The sequence below is a fragment of the Schistocerca americana genome, chromosome 5 (genome assembly GCF_021461395.2).
Source record: "Schistocerca americana isolate TAMUIC-IGC-003095 chromosome 5, iqSchAmer2.1, whole genome shotgun sequence".
Lineage (NCBI taxonomy): Eukaryota > Metazoa > Arthropoda > Insecta > Orthoptera > Acrididae > Schistocerca > Schistocerca americana.
In genome coordinates, this window is record NC_060123.1 from 544,066,799 (window position 1) to 544,083,537 (window position 16,739).

Sequence of the window (16,739 nt, forward strand, 5' to 3'; positions counted from 1 at the left end):
AGGGATCGAGACGTGGCTGCACGATCCGTTACAGCCATGCGTATAAGATGCCTGTTATCTCGACTGCTAGTGATACGAGGCCGTTGGGATCCAGCACGGCGTTCCGTATTACTCTCCTGAACCCACCGATTCCATATTCTGCTAACAGTCATTGGATCTCGACCAACGCGAGCAGCAATGTCGCGATACGATAAACCGCAATCGTGATTGGCTACAATCCGATCTTTATCGAAGTTGGAAACGTGATGGTACATATTTCTCCTCCTTACACGAGGCATCACAACATTTCACCAGGCAACGCCGGTCAACTGCCGTTTGTCTATGAGACATCGGTTGGAAACCTTCCTCACGTCAGCACGTTGTTGGTGTCGCCACCTTGTGTGATTGCTTTGGAAAGCTAATCATTTGCATATCACAGCATCTGCTTCCTGGCAGTTAAATTTCGCGTCTGTAGCACGTCATCTTCGTGTTGTAGGAATTTTAATGTTCAGTAGTGTACTAATATACTGCGCTACGATGTTTGTTTTAACGTTAACATATTGTGAGAAAAACATTTTAAGTATTCTCTGAAACGCCACCTTTTGATTTTTGTTCAACATATTTTCAGTTTTGTTCTATCTAGAAATCACTAAGAAATGTAGAATAATTATAAGAGTATTTATGAGATACAACAACATGTGTTTCAGTTATTTCCAAACAAATGAAGACAAAACAGGAAGGACACTGAGGCTCCTACTATTTCTAGTTTAAAAAATTCAATCGGTAGTGCTTCTAGTATCAAATTTCGCCTAACGAAACAAGGCAGTGGGAGCAAGAAGCAAAAGATTTCTGACCTAAAGAATCTGGTTTCCGAATTAAACGATGGAACTCAGACCGTAAACACTTTGTCGGAAGAAACTGAGTTTGCTATGTTTAGAAAACACGTTGCACTCAAGCTAAAATCATTTCCGTTGCTACTGTCGTTGGAGGCGCAGGACCGCATGCAACTTAATCTAAACAGGATTCGTCGACAGCCTATATTACAAAACTCTGCTGAGCAAAATAGAATAAAAATCATACCACACACTTCGATGGAATCGCCTTTGCCTTATGCACTAAGTCAAGGAAACAACAACTGTACCTAATTAAACTTAAGCATGGGAGAGACACTTCCTTCGTTCGCATCACATGCTACTAGCATACACCAGACTTAGAACAAGAAATGTCAGAATGTACTGAAACACGATCACATACTTCTCATTCATCATTAAACACGACACATTCTCTAACGGACGTTTCATTTCAAGAATGACCGCTGATAAACTCGATTTCATTAATGATGTGTGATAAAATCTTTCTTTAAATATGTTTTATTGTTTCATACAATAATTATTTTAAAAATACGTTGTATTAAAATAAATAGAATAATAAGTACATAAAACCATACTTGGTCGATTTTTGAGTCCTTACCTTGACGAATTGCTTCATGGCTTCATAAATAGCATCACAAACACCTCGAAAGAATAAAAAGAAACACTTAAGTTACCTAGTCGAAAGAGGTGTGTCACGGTCCGTAAACTACACGCAGAAGCAAGAAGATACCAACACTATCCGCCATTTACTTCCTGCACGTATGGCTTCTCTTAGACGAGTGTCAGTACACTGGATTGCCGGCCGGAGTGGCCGTGCGGTTCTACGCGCTAGTCTGGAAAACAACAATTGCACCGACCGCTACGGTCGCAGGTTCGAATCCTGCCTCGGACATGGATGTGTGTGATGTTCTTAGGTTAGTTAGGTTTAATTAGTTCTAAGTTCTAGGCGACTTATGACCTCAGAAGTTAAGTCGCATAGTGCTCAGAGCCATTTGAACCAGTACACTGGATTTTACTACACATTTTTTCTAATAGGCAACTGAAGTAACTTTCCGACGCTCTCAGTGCTGGAAAGTATTCTTTTTGGTCTTCAGTCGCAAGTTCTTTGAGAAGCACATTGGATGCTCCTTGCGAATCTCTTCGGCCAGTCCATTTTCGTACCCACCTTCTCTTCTTGCAGTTTCAGTCTCTTCTTCTACCTCTTCCAGTACAATCTCTGCTGCAGGATGTATAGCTTGGTTAACTTTCACTCTTCGAATCATGTTGCAGTGCACATTCGACAGAGCCGAACATTTGATTGCCAACGAAATCATATGTAAACACGCACTTGCCTATTTTCCGTTCAGTCCTCAAATATAGCTACAAGGTAGCTTGTCACTTAACTAAAGTACTGGCCTAGTGAGAACCAGCCTTATGGATTGGTTTGTTGGATGCACAATTAAGAACTCGGCTGCGAGACGCATAAAATTGCATTGTGCATATCGGAGAAGAACGGAGTAAATTTTTGTACAATTTTTATGAACATTTATTCTATAAGATATTTAGTATAATATGCTTGTGAAAGATTCTAATACGAAGTGTAAAAGATTAGAATTTTTACGTACATATATGCAAAACGTTTTATTAGTAGTTCATAGCTTTATCTGCTTAGCACGCTGTGGATAAAAGAGAAGCTATTGGCACCCCAAATTTGGAACTTAGCAGATCATTTAGTAGAACGGATAGCCTTAGCAATCTCAGTAGTTATTTTACGGCCTCACATCAAAAACAACGAACTCGTGACATGAGCACCACATCTCCGCAAGGACGAAGGCATCAAAGAACACCTCAGGTTAGTGGAGTATTGCAGAATCTCAGTTTTCTATCTTGAAGTCGCAGAACACAACTAGGCCCCTCGACGTTCCTTCCATTATTTCAGGAACGAACTGAAACAAATGCATGTCTTCGATGGTAAGACGAAGGGGGGAAAGCGAAGGAGAAATTAACATGGAGAATGCCTTTTAACTTTGAAACAGACAAAAATACTGAAATTGTCACATTCTATCGCTCAGTAAGCACTCGATTTGATAGGAATTCCACAACACCCCTCACTTCAGTCTCATTCAGTATCTCTTAACCATCGCCATCACTTTTTTCCCGTCCCCAGTAAATGACTGACGGAGATCAGCATTACAGTCGGAAAAGCGGAACAAAATACCACATAATTTTACATTAATAATCTATAAAGAAAATAGACCAAATTGCTTCCTTGGGTAGGGAAAAATTCCTCTTATGTCAGCCTATACAAAAACGCGTATACCTCCTACATATTATTCTTTTTAACTTAAAAATATTTGGCGTGATTCCTTGTAAGATGTAGATTGAAAATGTGCAACAGGCAAGCTTCCATCAGTACTCATGCTTTCGTGAAAATTCAATTTCCCTTAGAGTCGCTATTTTACCTCACCTTCCCCTATATCGCAGTCATCTTTTTTTTTCAAATTGTAACTACTGTGCTTAATCTCAGGCTGATACTTCTTTCTGCTTGCTGGTATCTCTATGAGATGACAGATAGCACTCCACGTAGAAATTTGAGTTTACAAGGAACCGAACCTTGCTACCCCCTTCGTTTTAAATAACGAATACCACTTTTAGCGCGCTATTTGTTTACGCGAATGATGAGGAGTGGCTCTAAGGCAGTTACCTTTTGGCGATGACATGGTAAAAAGAATTTTTATCACCTAAGGATGAGTCTTCTAGTGGCGCGAACCCGGTGGTGGTAACTTTCAATAAAAAGTATTCTACAGGCAAAGAGGATTATTTCATTAAAAAAAGAAACTGGGCAATACAACGTTGAATAATGATCGTAAAGTAATGTGAAGTGCGTGCTATGTTGTCACTAGGTAGTGGTACCTGAGGGGCGGTGTAAATGTTTCGGCTCATGTTACAAAAATATTTGTGCGTTTGTAGAAGATGCTACGGTATGGGGAATAACAGAATAAAAACAGTCTTAACGAGACTGTTATGGACATAATCTGCCGTCAAACAAATATGTTGCAAATGAAGACTGAATTCAGTGTCACGGTAGAGGCAATGGAACGGTTTTATAATTGGCTGAAATGTGGGCTATTTTTGTTAATCACTTCAGTGGTCGAATGTTATTTTCATACGGTACAACGACAATAGATATCTATTCATTTCGTACAGTAAGTGTGATGATTTCTACGACTACATACGAAACTATGATAAACTTACTAATAGAGTCCTGTTTGATGGAAAACAAGGTAACAATTAACATCTGAGATCACCGCATCTGAACTAAACATCTAGGAGAGCTTTAAAAATATTGCATCCAATAACATAAAATCTGCTGGAAACCAAAAGTATTTAAGTCAACCCTCTAGGCTAGATTTTAAAATTACTCGGCGAGAGTGGTCAGCGAAAATATTACACACCGTTTTCCACGTATTCAATAAAGCGGAAGAACAGGTACTTTTGGTGCCAACTCGAAAATCGTTACACAGTGTCCCAGGCGAAATTTTGCGGCTCATGTTGATGAGAGAGACTAGTAGGCACTGTTAATGGTGTAGTCATTAAGGGCAGGAGGACATAATAAGTTAAGGTACCTTGCTCTTGCGTAGTGATAATTAACACAAAATCCATTACATACACATGAGAAAACATAATCATTTACAATACAGATTAACACATAAACAACTCTGTGGAGGAAGTCTCCAGGAGAACTTTGCCACAAGTACAACGTTGACAAACCCGCATTGTCGACAGCTACATCGACAGAATACTTCAATTTATTACATCTCCAAAGATATCAGATTAACCCTATCCAAAATCTGTGCCACATGTGCTAGGAGAAATGTTGAAAGAACTAGCATTGTAAATAAGTTTCCTAGTGTTGACCGGAGTTCCATCTGTCCCGTAATTAAATTTTATAGCGGATTGTGAAAAGAAAGTGATATGAGACGAGATGCAGTCGTCTATTTTGTTTGCTTTCTTCTGTGTTTCAATAGTGCTGTGAAATATGTATCACAGCACAGCACTGCCATGTCTTGGCAGTGGTCGAGTTTTTTTGGGTTCAGTAGTGCTGGTGAATATGGGCAGAGCACTGCTCTGTGTGATGGTGAATGGGTGACTATACGCCGGTGAAAGGCATCCGTAGCGGAAGGTGGCTCATTCAACCCTCTCCCAGGCACTTTATTGTGAATAGCCCGAATTACCGTCTCGGCAAGCTGTTTGCACCAAAGCGCGTCCGACACTCCACTAGCATCAGAGGACGCGGATGCAGGCGAGCTGATGAACGCAACGCGCACGCCGACTCTAGCTTGGCGGACCGACTGAGTGGAATGCACTTGGTAGCACAACAGAGAAGGAGCAACAATTTGTAGCCAGCAGTGGCGAACAAGTCCTTCAGTCAGGTGCACGGAGATGCGTGCTGTGTTCCACCTGGGATTATTTCCCTTTTACAGATTTAGGCTCTGCGTGCTGGCCACTGAGGTGTGGTACCTGGCCACACGGCTGATGGCTGGCTGTGGCCAGTCGGTAGTGGCTGTCCTTTGTGTATAGACTACGAGACGAGCTGTGGTTGTGGCGGAGCAGCACAGAGTCGCAGAAGAGCTGGAATGCGTGCAGAGAACGGCAACAATGGAAAGTACAGAAATGAATGGACAATTTGGGCTGGGAGCCTGGGACAAGCCACAATGGACAATGACTCAAAAGTCTGGGGGCCTCTCAGTTCGTGCTGTCTGAGAATGCGTTGCATCGGTATGTCTAGTCCATCGAGCTGTTGCAGTGCACGCAATCCGGTGTACAAGGGGCTGTACGCCCGGAGGAGACTCAACCAAATCTTCTGGGAGACCTTGCTGCGTCAATGTGGGAATAGGCTGACAAGTCCAATGGCCTCCACTGGGGACCATGTCTTGGCAGTGGTCGAGTTTTTTTGGGTTCAGTAGTGCTGGTGAATATGGGCAGAGCACTGCTCTGTGTGATGGTGAATGGGTGACTATACGCCGGTGAAAGGCATCCGTAGCGGAAGGTGGCTCATTCAACCCTCTCCCAGGCACTTTATTGTGAATAGCAGAGTAATCACGTAGATGTAGACATAGATGTAGATGAAGGTGGTTGGAACCTGTTAGTGAGTCCGAACATATGTTGGATGAAGCATATCAGTGCTACCAGTAGTATCAGCATATGATGTATCTTTCGCCTGGCACAAATAGCGAGGTGAAGGTAATTAAATCAGGTAAGTGATGCGTAGTGCATAAGTAAAGTTTTACCATACATCGCAAGTGCCACAAAAGCGCTAAACGACGTGTTTAAAGTTGATTTAACTTCTGAAAAGTACAGGATGATTATAATTAAAGTTTAGACTTTCGAACCGCTGTAGCAATAATACCACTGATCAGAATAACGTCAAATTGCAAAGGAGAAGGGGAAAAACGTATGGCAGAAGAAAAATAAAAAGTGACAAAATGTAGCAATAGATAGCGCTGCAAGCATAATAATTTAATAGTGGTCGACTACAAATGACAAATGAAGCATACAATAATACCTAAGGTGTACCTTTGTTGCTAAACAAGCTGTACTACTCAGTGTGCATTGGTGTACAGGTGTGATATTGTTAGTTACGTAAGACCATCCACCACGGCACGGTCATACCACTTCGGATAGGAAGAATCGGTTTTTAATTGTCCTGAGGCCAAAAACCGTTTAAAAACCATCAATCAAAATCAAATGGGATCATTGATTTCTGTGTGACAGTTGCAAAACATGTTCAATATGCTGCCTACTGTTTTCTGCAACAAGTTGAAATCGAGAAACAGCATGTTACACAGCTGTTTCCGGGGTCACGTTTACAATGTGTTGCGCAACGCGTGCCTTCAATACAGCTAAGTTGGCAGTCGAAACACTGAACACAACATCTTTCAGATAGCGCCACAGCCAGAAGTCACAGCCGGCCGAAGTGGCCGCGCGGTTCTGGCGCTGCAGTCTGGAGCCGCGAGACCGCTACGGTCGCAGGTTCGAATCCTGCCTCGGGCATGGATGTGTGTGATGTCCTTAGGTTAGTTAGGTTTAACTAGTTCTAAGTTCTAGGGGGCTAATGACCTCAGCAGTTGAGTCCCATAGTGCTCAGAGCCATTTGAACCATTTGAACCAGAAGTCACACGGATTAAGATCATGTGGACGGGACGGCTAGGCTTTGGGGAAATGGCGGATGATAATTCTAGCATTTCCAAAATGGTGCTTCAGCAACGGCTTAACTGGATTTGCAATGTGGGGAGATGCGCCATCTTGCATAAAAATAATCCCATCCACGCAGCTGCACTGTTGGAGAGCTCAAATGACGTGGTTACGCAAAAGATACTCATAGTTCTTACCAGTGACGGTGCAGGTAACAGGACCGGAAGCTCCTGCCTCTTCGAAAAAATACGGCCCTATGATAAATGATGCCGTAAACCGCTATCACACAATGACCTTTTCAGGATGAAGTACTGGCTGGTTTGCGTGTGCATTTTCTGTTGTCCATATTCGACAATTCTGTGTATTGACATATCGTGTTAGATGGAAGAGGACTTTGTCTGTCCACAAAATGTCCCATGGCAATTCACTGCCCACTTCCATGCGAACAAGAAATTCTAAAGCAAAGGTCTGTCTTGCTGGCCGGTCAACAGGAAGCAACTCGTGCACATGGGTAAGTTTGAATGGATAGCAAAGAAGGATGTTCCGTAGGACTTTACGCACCATGCTCCCGGGTACATCCAATGTTCGGGTAATTCTCCGCGCACTACGCGTTTGCACACCACCACTCGTCTCCTCCTGCATTGCTGTGGCCACTGCTTCCACAGACATCGAATGAATACGTTTCCTCCCTCTACCAAGTTGCACACCAAAAGAACCCGTCTTCTCGAATTTCCGAATTATTTTCTCCAGAGCACAGTAGTCATCGAACCAACGCCTTTTTTCAAACCCTTCAGTGTCCGGAACTTCTGCAGAGCGACATTTGCACCGTCATCATTCTTGTAATACAGCTTTACAAGCAGAGCGTGATCCTGCATTGAGACAGTCATGGCGAACGTCGCAAACGCGAAAGGAGGAAAAGCCGTATACTTAGCGTGTTTACACCAACTTCAGTGGGTCGTTCATATTCTGACACATAGAGCACTATCTATTGATTCATTTTCAGATTATTTTTTTTTCTACCATACGTTGTCACCCTTCGACAATATTCTGCTAGAGTTTGACGTCATTCTGACCAGTGGTGTTATTTTTACAGCGTTTTGAAAGTTTAGCTTTAATCATAATCACACCGTACACTAAATATTCTTCATGATCGCCTATCGTACCAAGCCCTAGGTATTGTATAACATTCTATTATTTGATAAGTGGGTTGACCATACAAAAATGTAAACTTACACTTAAAATAGTTCTATGAACACAATTTTTAATTTCGTAGTAGAAGATGCAGGTTCTAATTGATATGCGATGCTCAAACAGCATGAGATGATTTGCAATCGGTCTGTCGGCTTTTGAACAGTGTATGTTACCCTTACTAAATCATCTTTTGCTAGAAAAGAGAGTATGCAACGTAAAGAATACATGCAAACATATAGGATATTCTAATAATTATAATCTCATTTGGAATCATATCAAATAATTATTTGCTGAAAACGCAATGACAAGACAGCCACATACATACCAACATCTATCTCCTGCTCTATAACAAGCGAGAGAGAGTAAAATGTGAAAGAGCTTTCTCTCCAAAAAACATTTCTACTGTCTTCTTTTGACAGATGACTGTGGCTTCCTATATATCGACTCAGTTAAGAAGGATTACTTAATTTCATACATTCATAAATTCACATGAATAATTAATTTAAGGAAGAAGTAAAATTTACATCGTTTTATATTATATTCTGTAAGCAAATAGCGTGCAGGAAGCAAGGCAGTGGGATTGTGGACCTTCAGCATTGGGAATTGCCTCTCCTTAACTCAAGGCATTGTTTGACTGGAGCAACAGACTGTTTTCTCCTCCATACGTCCTGCGGATACAACAGTTAGCAGCTAGGATGCATCTGCAGGAGAAATGTTTCCATTGCGATGATCGGAAGACCTTGTATAAATGCTACCTGGGCCATTTTGTTGTGCTCATCTATGGGTCTATGATGAAATGTGTGTCTTGCTAAAGTTTGAGAGAAGTCTGGAGAAACACAGCCGGGCCAACAGTGGACCAGTAATTTGAGGATCAGTTCCTTGTATATGTGTACTGTTTTTTGATGATACACGGAGTGGCCGTGGGAAGCCTGAATGTTGTAAAGCAGTGAAATATCTGAGGAACTGTTTATTAGTGACTAGGTTTCAATCATTCAAGTTTTTTTCTATGCCTTGATGATTGCTGCACATTGAGTTTTCGTGTCACTGTAGACTGTGTATGTTGTCCGTGGTTTTCTCTCCTTGCTTTCTGAAGATTTAAGTCATAGTGGACTATCCTTATGCCCCCTTGTTGACTGCTAAGTGTTAGAGGCTATATCGAGTGCACCTCTTTGAACAGTTAACGTTAGTCGGGGCGAAGTAGTTATACCACATAATATAAGTACTCGTATATTAGGTTAAAATTTTCTGAATGTAGGCTATATTCATTTGTGGTCTCTTAAGGATTTTGTTATTACTGTGGGGCTAGAGCTTATTTTAGAAAATATTTATTTTATTATATCTGTTATTAATTTGTTTGCTAATCTGACTGTGAACTCTTGGTTTGCTTTGTCTTAAGCTTCCACTCTGGCAACTGTTCGTATCGTACTGTTAATTAAGTTAAAATAAATTTGGATAAGTGTCATCGCTTGCATAACTCCTAGTCAGAATTCTCTCCCACAGAAATTCCTGCGCTAAAGAGTTTTTTAATTACATACCAATGACGCAACATTTATGGTATTCATCGCTTGCAATCAAACACCATGCAAGTCTTTCTGTAATTTATTTTCACATTTGTTTCTTCAGTAGTAACAAACCATGTCTTGCTTGTACCTATGGTAGTGAAACAATTTACAGAAGAAACGACCATTACGTAGACGTATGAATCGTTGCAGTTTGTCAGGTGAATATCGCGTTTCTCCCCCATGTAATCGATAACTATCTCCGACAGTGATTCGGATGATACGATAACTAGCGCTGACCTCGGAAACGAGTAGACGTACTTTCTAATCCTAGTTCAGAATCCATGGATTACACGCACTTGCCATAGATCTCTATAGAAGCATGCTCGAATTTTATGTCTACAGTAATTCATAATTTTTATTTGTATTTTGTAGTAACTGCTGTTAACAATTTACCAAATCCAGTGGTTCGATAACCTCACCTGTACTTGGTATATTCGTTTGTAACAGTTTGAAGGTAAGATCTGATTCTCTCATGTATTAATTTATTGAACTTTGCTACTTCGCAGATTTTTAATTCATCAGTGATGCTCTCCACTTTTCCTATCAAACGTGGGTACGTATCTAAGCAATATTTACTCCAAAGAGATCAAATGATAATTTGTTAGATAAAAGTATTAAATACAAAGGTGAAATTACAGTAATAACAGCACTTCGAACTCATCATCTACTCATAACTGCGTTTACTCTTAAGTAACACGATAAACACTTCACATTCTACGCCGTCTGTATCTATTGACCCTACACAGCTTGATTGGTGCTCTACAAACTTGAAGGTAGTTGTCCATTATTTTCCAGATGGCTTGATATATTCGGAAGTCGCACAATTGACACATCGATACACAGTGATTAGGTTTACAGTCGTCTTCAGAAATCGAAAGATCAGCATTCAGTTTAGCATAGTTGATTGACCACTGACAGAATACAGTGAAAGCATGCGAACGATTTATAACTATTAATTATAGTTTGTTAAGTAACTCTCAGTTTAAAGTTTGGTTTACTCGTGCTAGTCAATCTTAAATGGTACTGATTTGAACAAGCTGTGCCACAATACGGATAAAGTTACTTCCCACGTAATTATTTAAGGAACACAGTTTGACTACATCACATACAATGCATGTTACCTGAACCGTTCACACTTACTACAGAAGCGCAACATCAAATTAAAGAAACAGCAATACGAAAACTCACGTGTTCTAGCAATAGCGAATGCGATTTTGTAACTGGACATTTGGCGAACACGATGCGCTGGGTATGTAAGTAAATCCAACTTGATAATTATCACAGTCAAATACACAACATGGAACTTATGCTTATCTGCATACTACGTCTCTGTAACACGTACGATCGCCTCATATTCCTTCGTTACCGAAGTAGTCATGCACAGAACTGGATACGTTATATTCAGAAAAACGGGATTTAACTTTAATGCGAGATGAAATATGAATATATTACAGTACTTCATTATACAGCGCCATAGATATTATATTTTCTGTGCTGGTAGATAATGCTTGCAAAATATAGGTTACGTTAATTCAGATAAATAATAAACATGTAACAACTGAAATCAAGATATGAACAAATGTTTACAAACGCTACATGTCATTTGCTCTAAAATTCAATTAAGCGGAATATTACACACATTTTTGGCACACAACAACAAATATTATGTAAAGTACATATGTATACACTGATTACATGGAAAGTGTATCGGTGCCAGACGCAGTGTGTCTAATACACTGAACAGAAGTAAGATGTGACTGAATTGACTGTACATCTCTTAGGATTAATTGACTAAACTCAGAATCTGTAACAAGCCTCGTAGCTCCACACTTACAAAGACACAAACAAACCGTAAGTACTCACGGGACTTAACTACATTGGCGTTATTCATAGCAGTTTCGGAATGTGAATTACTGACATTTTAGCCAGGAAATGTAAGTATCTAAGGAATGGATGTTGAAATTTTCACTCTGCAGCAGAGCAGGTGCTGATGTGAGACTTCCTGACAGTTAAAAATACTGTGCTAAATAGAGACTCGAACTCTGGAGTTTAGAATACTTTCGTTTTGCGGACAATTTTTCTACTGAATGAATCACCCAGGCACTGGTCAGCAGCCCTTTTTCACAGCTGTACTTCCGGCAACACCTCGTCTCCTACCTTCCTAACTTCACAGAATTTCTCCTAAGAATCTTGCAAGACTAGCACTCATGGAAGAAAGAATATCTTACATTCTTCGTTTAGATGGAAATATTAATATTTCTTACAGTCCCAATGCGAGATACCTTATGAATAGGAACCAACATTTTCATAAACACTTTTTACTCGGCACATACCAGAACTGAAACTAAATTATGTGGTTCGTACAACTAATTTTGTAATCTGTTGAATCCATATTGCTCACTGTCCACGATAAATGATGCAGATAGTGCCACTGTTGAGAAAACCAGGTTCACTGTTACTAACAGGCAATAATTTTTATGATAGGTATATTTAGCTGTCCTTCAAATAAGCCAGCACTGAAACTCCTTATTTGGCATTGACGAGTCATGCCACAAAGTTTGATGCCACTCTCCCTTCTCCAATGCTGATAGCCTTTCAGTCCATTTGGGTCCCAACCAAGATCCTTCAAGTTCTGCAACATGGAAACAGAAGCGTCTCCGCCTTCTTCATTGCTAACCAAACGTCAGTTTTATTTGTACTAGTGGTAAGAAAAGTTGTAAGAGCCAAACCACGGCCATGACTACAGTGACTACGACAATGTCTGTGATGTCCCACAAACAATAATAGGTAACAACATATGAGGTACAAAATTGGCTCTGGGCACTATGCGACTTAAATTCTGAGGTCATCAGTCGCCTAGAACTTAGAACTAGTTGAACCTAACTAACCTAAGGACATCACACACATCCATGCCCGAGGCAGGATTCGAACCTGCGACCGTAGCGGTCACGCGGTTCCAGACTGAAGCGCCTAGAACCGCACGGCCACACCGGCCAGCTATGAGGTACAGATTACAACACATCAGATATGTGCGTTCAAAGAAAGTGTTGGGTAGTCTTAAATGCATATGTTGTCTCTCCACCTCAGTGCAACATAAAACAAGCTAATGTTTGCATTGATTGTTCTTACAGCGAAAACAAAAATTTTTGCTGTAAAAATTTACCATCACTGTCTAATGCCTGAATGCTTCATAAAAAACTAATCCACGGCTTTTCAGTGTCAAAACAGTAGGTGCCACAGTCTTTCAGGTAGATGAGATTACATGCACCCCTGCACTGGCTCAGATGGGCGCACTTTCTTAAGTTCCAGCTTTCCGTCAAGGTGAACTCGTAAATCTGGTGCTATAATGCAGAGTATAATTTCAGTTCTCCTTTGAAATGAACACAGTCATGCGTCATTGGTTCCCAACACTCTATGCATGCAGTTTGATAAGCGAAATGCAACTCAGTACAGTGAATACGTGAAATGTTTCCAAATCAACGAAAAGCACCTCAATTCCATTTAAAATATGTCCGACAAGTGGCAAAGAAACTAATAGCTCTGCCAATTACTTCGGCTAACATCAGTGAACTAAATCGTAGAACGTTGACGTTCACTGGGGACTATGTGACAACCACAAACTTCAAGAACATGTTTGTTTTCTCCCATACCGATATGTAACTCATCATCTCTCAACAGTTATACATTACTATCATTACTATCATTTAACTTTAGGTGTACGTTTGTTTCCTCTCACAACGATATGTATCTCATTATTTCTCACTAATGATCTCCTACTATTGTTTACCTCAGGCTTTACGATAGTAATATATTGATGGCCTCTGATGGAATTCGATAGTATGTAGAAGACCAAGCCTTGTTTATGAATACTAGTAGCCCTTAGAATTTTATAATAATTTTGATGATCTTGGGCTGTTTAACTCCACTTAGGACATTTAACTTTAAACTATATGTAACATAACATTCAGGTCCCCAGTTCGGCATTGTCTAAGGTGCAATATGCTCAAATTCTGCGTAAAATAGAGGTCAGCTATAAAGAAAGACATGTAATATGCAGTATGCACAAGCGCCAAGAATAGACAATAGAAGCGGAACACCAAGAACCAAGTGTTTGGAGTGAAAAAGGGTGTAAGACAGGCATGTAGTCTTTCGCCATTACTGTTCAATCCATACATCGAAGAATCAGTGTTGGATATCAAAGAAAAGTTCAAGAGCGGTATTAAAATTCAAGGTGTATAGAATATTGATTGAAAGTAAATCGGCCGCGTGGGATTAGCCGAGCGGTCTGAGGTGCTGCAGTCATGGACTGTGCGGCTGATCCCGGCGGAGGTTCGAGTCCTCCCTCGGTCATGGGTGTGTCTGTTTGTCCTTAGGATAATTTAGGGTAAGTAGTGTGTAAGCTTAGGGACTGATGACCTTAGCAGTTAAGTCCCATAAGATTTCACACATATTTGAACGTTTATGTTTACTCGTTGTTAATATCTCTTCTATTCTCTCTCACTCTCTCTCTCTCTCTCTCTGACACTATGGCCGCAAGTGCCTTTCTAATACACTCCCCCAAAACTTTGTAAACAAATCTAGCGATTTCCAATGACGCTACATTTTCTCTTTTAATTGCTGCTGTCTTTACTCTCTATCATTCCTCTCACCACCTATGAAACCGTATTCTTTGATCTCCCCTTCCCTATAACCCATTCTTCGTTCTGAGAACTTTTTGAAAGTAAATTGAAGAAACAAGAACGCAGTAACATATAGCGGAAGTGAGAGCAAAGATGAACTTAACATCAGGATAGATGATCACGGCATTCATGGCCAAGAGATGTTTATTAGTGACAAATATAAGACTCAATTTGAGAAAAACAGTTTGAGAATGTACGTCCGGAGCACAGAATTGAACGGTAGTGAAATACGGCAGTCGTAGGACTTCTGTTAAGACATTACGGAATAACTTCTATGGTAGTAGAGGTAGTTGATGAGAGTAAAAACTGTAGAGGAAAACAGATACTGAATAACATTCAGCAAACAACTGAGGACTTAGGTTCAAAGGGCTTCTCTGAGATGAAGAGGTTTCCACAGAAAAGGAATCCTTGAGGAGCTGCGTCAGTCAGAAGGTTGATGACTAAAAAAAGAAAGAAAGAAAGAAACATAGCTTACCAGAAGCGCGAAAAATAAGTTGTGAGATTGCGACTGTTAACCTCCAGACGGAAAGTGTACCCGGTTCACGTAGGGTATCTAATAAGAAGAGGGAAGTCCGGTGTGATTATTGTGTCTGTGGTTCTATTACCGATTGCAGCGGCTCAGTGTTTGTGTTTGTCCTGGTACTGGGTGACTAGAGGGCAGTTGGCCGGAAGGTGGTGCATGTAAGCTGCACTGGACGCGGCTATAGGGCTGCGCTTAGATAGCTATATAAAGTATTTGCTGGCAGCAGTGCGCAGTTGGAAGTCGGCATTTATCTAGGACGTGTGAGCGTTGTGTTCTTCCGAACATAGCTGGAATGAGACGGCGCGACTTGTTGGGTGGTGTCGGCTCCATCACGCGGGTTGGTCGTTAAACCGTCAGCTAGTCGATTTTTGAAGGAGACCAAAGAGCTTGTCTGTCCATGTGGTGGAGAACAATCCTTAATTTTGTTAACACCTGCATTCTCGTTGCTCACGTGCGTACTTCAGTTTTTCCCCCACTTTGATCGAGAGTGGACCGGTAGAAAAGTAGTTTAAAAGTGGTTCGATCAGCCCCGTGCCAGGCGGTTGATTATGAATTTGCGGAGTAACGGTTCAAATGGCTCTGAGCATTATGGGACTTAACTTCTGAGGTCATCAGTCCCCTAGAATTTAGAACTACTTAAACCTAAAGAACCTAAGGACGTCAAACACATCCATGTCCGAAGCAGGATTCTAACCTGCGTCCGTAGCGGTCGCGTGGTTCCAGACTGTAGCGCTTAGAATCGCTCGGCCACTCCAGCCGGCTGCGGAGTAATCATGTAGAAGTAGTTATAATTGTAACTTTTGTCATTACTCGGTTTTGTGTTGTGAGCTGAAGGACCTCACTTGGTAAGGAGTGTGTCACAACTCTCCATCACATCGATTAAATATTACACTGAGCATCGAAAACAATATAGCGAACTTAAAGCTATTCTTTGTATTGTGTAAGGTTCTGCAATTCTCTGTGGAAATAAATAAGCGCTCAGATGTCGATAGTAACAGTCCATGGGCGAAACATGGCAGCGCGATTCTAAGCATTGTTGTGAGACGAGGTCTGTCCGTGACAGTAAAATTTTAGTATTGTTGGTCAAGAGCCCAGAGGCAGAAGACATGTTACGCTGCCCTCACGTCGGTGATGGCAGATCTTACCTCACTCAAGACCTGGTTTCATTTATATGGCCATGAGAGATTTAGACAGCTTAACTACGCTTGGAGATGGAATTCGAGGTATAATTCGCAAGCATAGCGTAAAGCGCAGTTGCAGAGTTAGGCTCGTGATTGTTAGTCCTAGTCTGCGATAATCCCATGTTTTGGTGGCTAGTTAAAGAAGCCTACTTATCCTGCAAACAGTAATAATTATTCTCCACATCTAATTCATAAATATGCTTTGGTTAATGTAACTTTGGAATCGAAATCATTTATTAAAGTGGCACCCAGCCATTGTTAATACTTATAAGGTCATTGTCAGGCATTTCGTCATTGTTAACACTTGTCAAACTGTTATTGGTCATGATGAATCTGAAGTTTTTAAATAGGCTTAATTAATGAAATCCCTTCTCACAAGTTATTTAGTAGTTAACAGCAGAACCCATGCAAAATCCTTTCTACTAAATTCATTCTTAGTAGCAATAAGCTTTAGCCGCTGCTGCTGCATGCTGCTGCGAATTGCTGAAAACCACTTTAGAAAAGGCAGTCATCTAAAGAGACGAGTGCAAAACTTACTGCCAAAACAGAAACACTGACACATCACAACATATCATGTA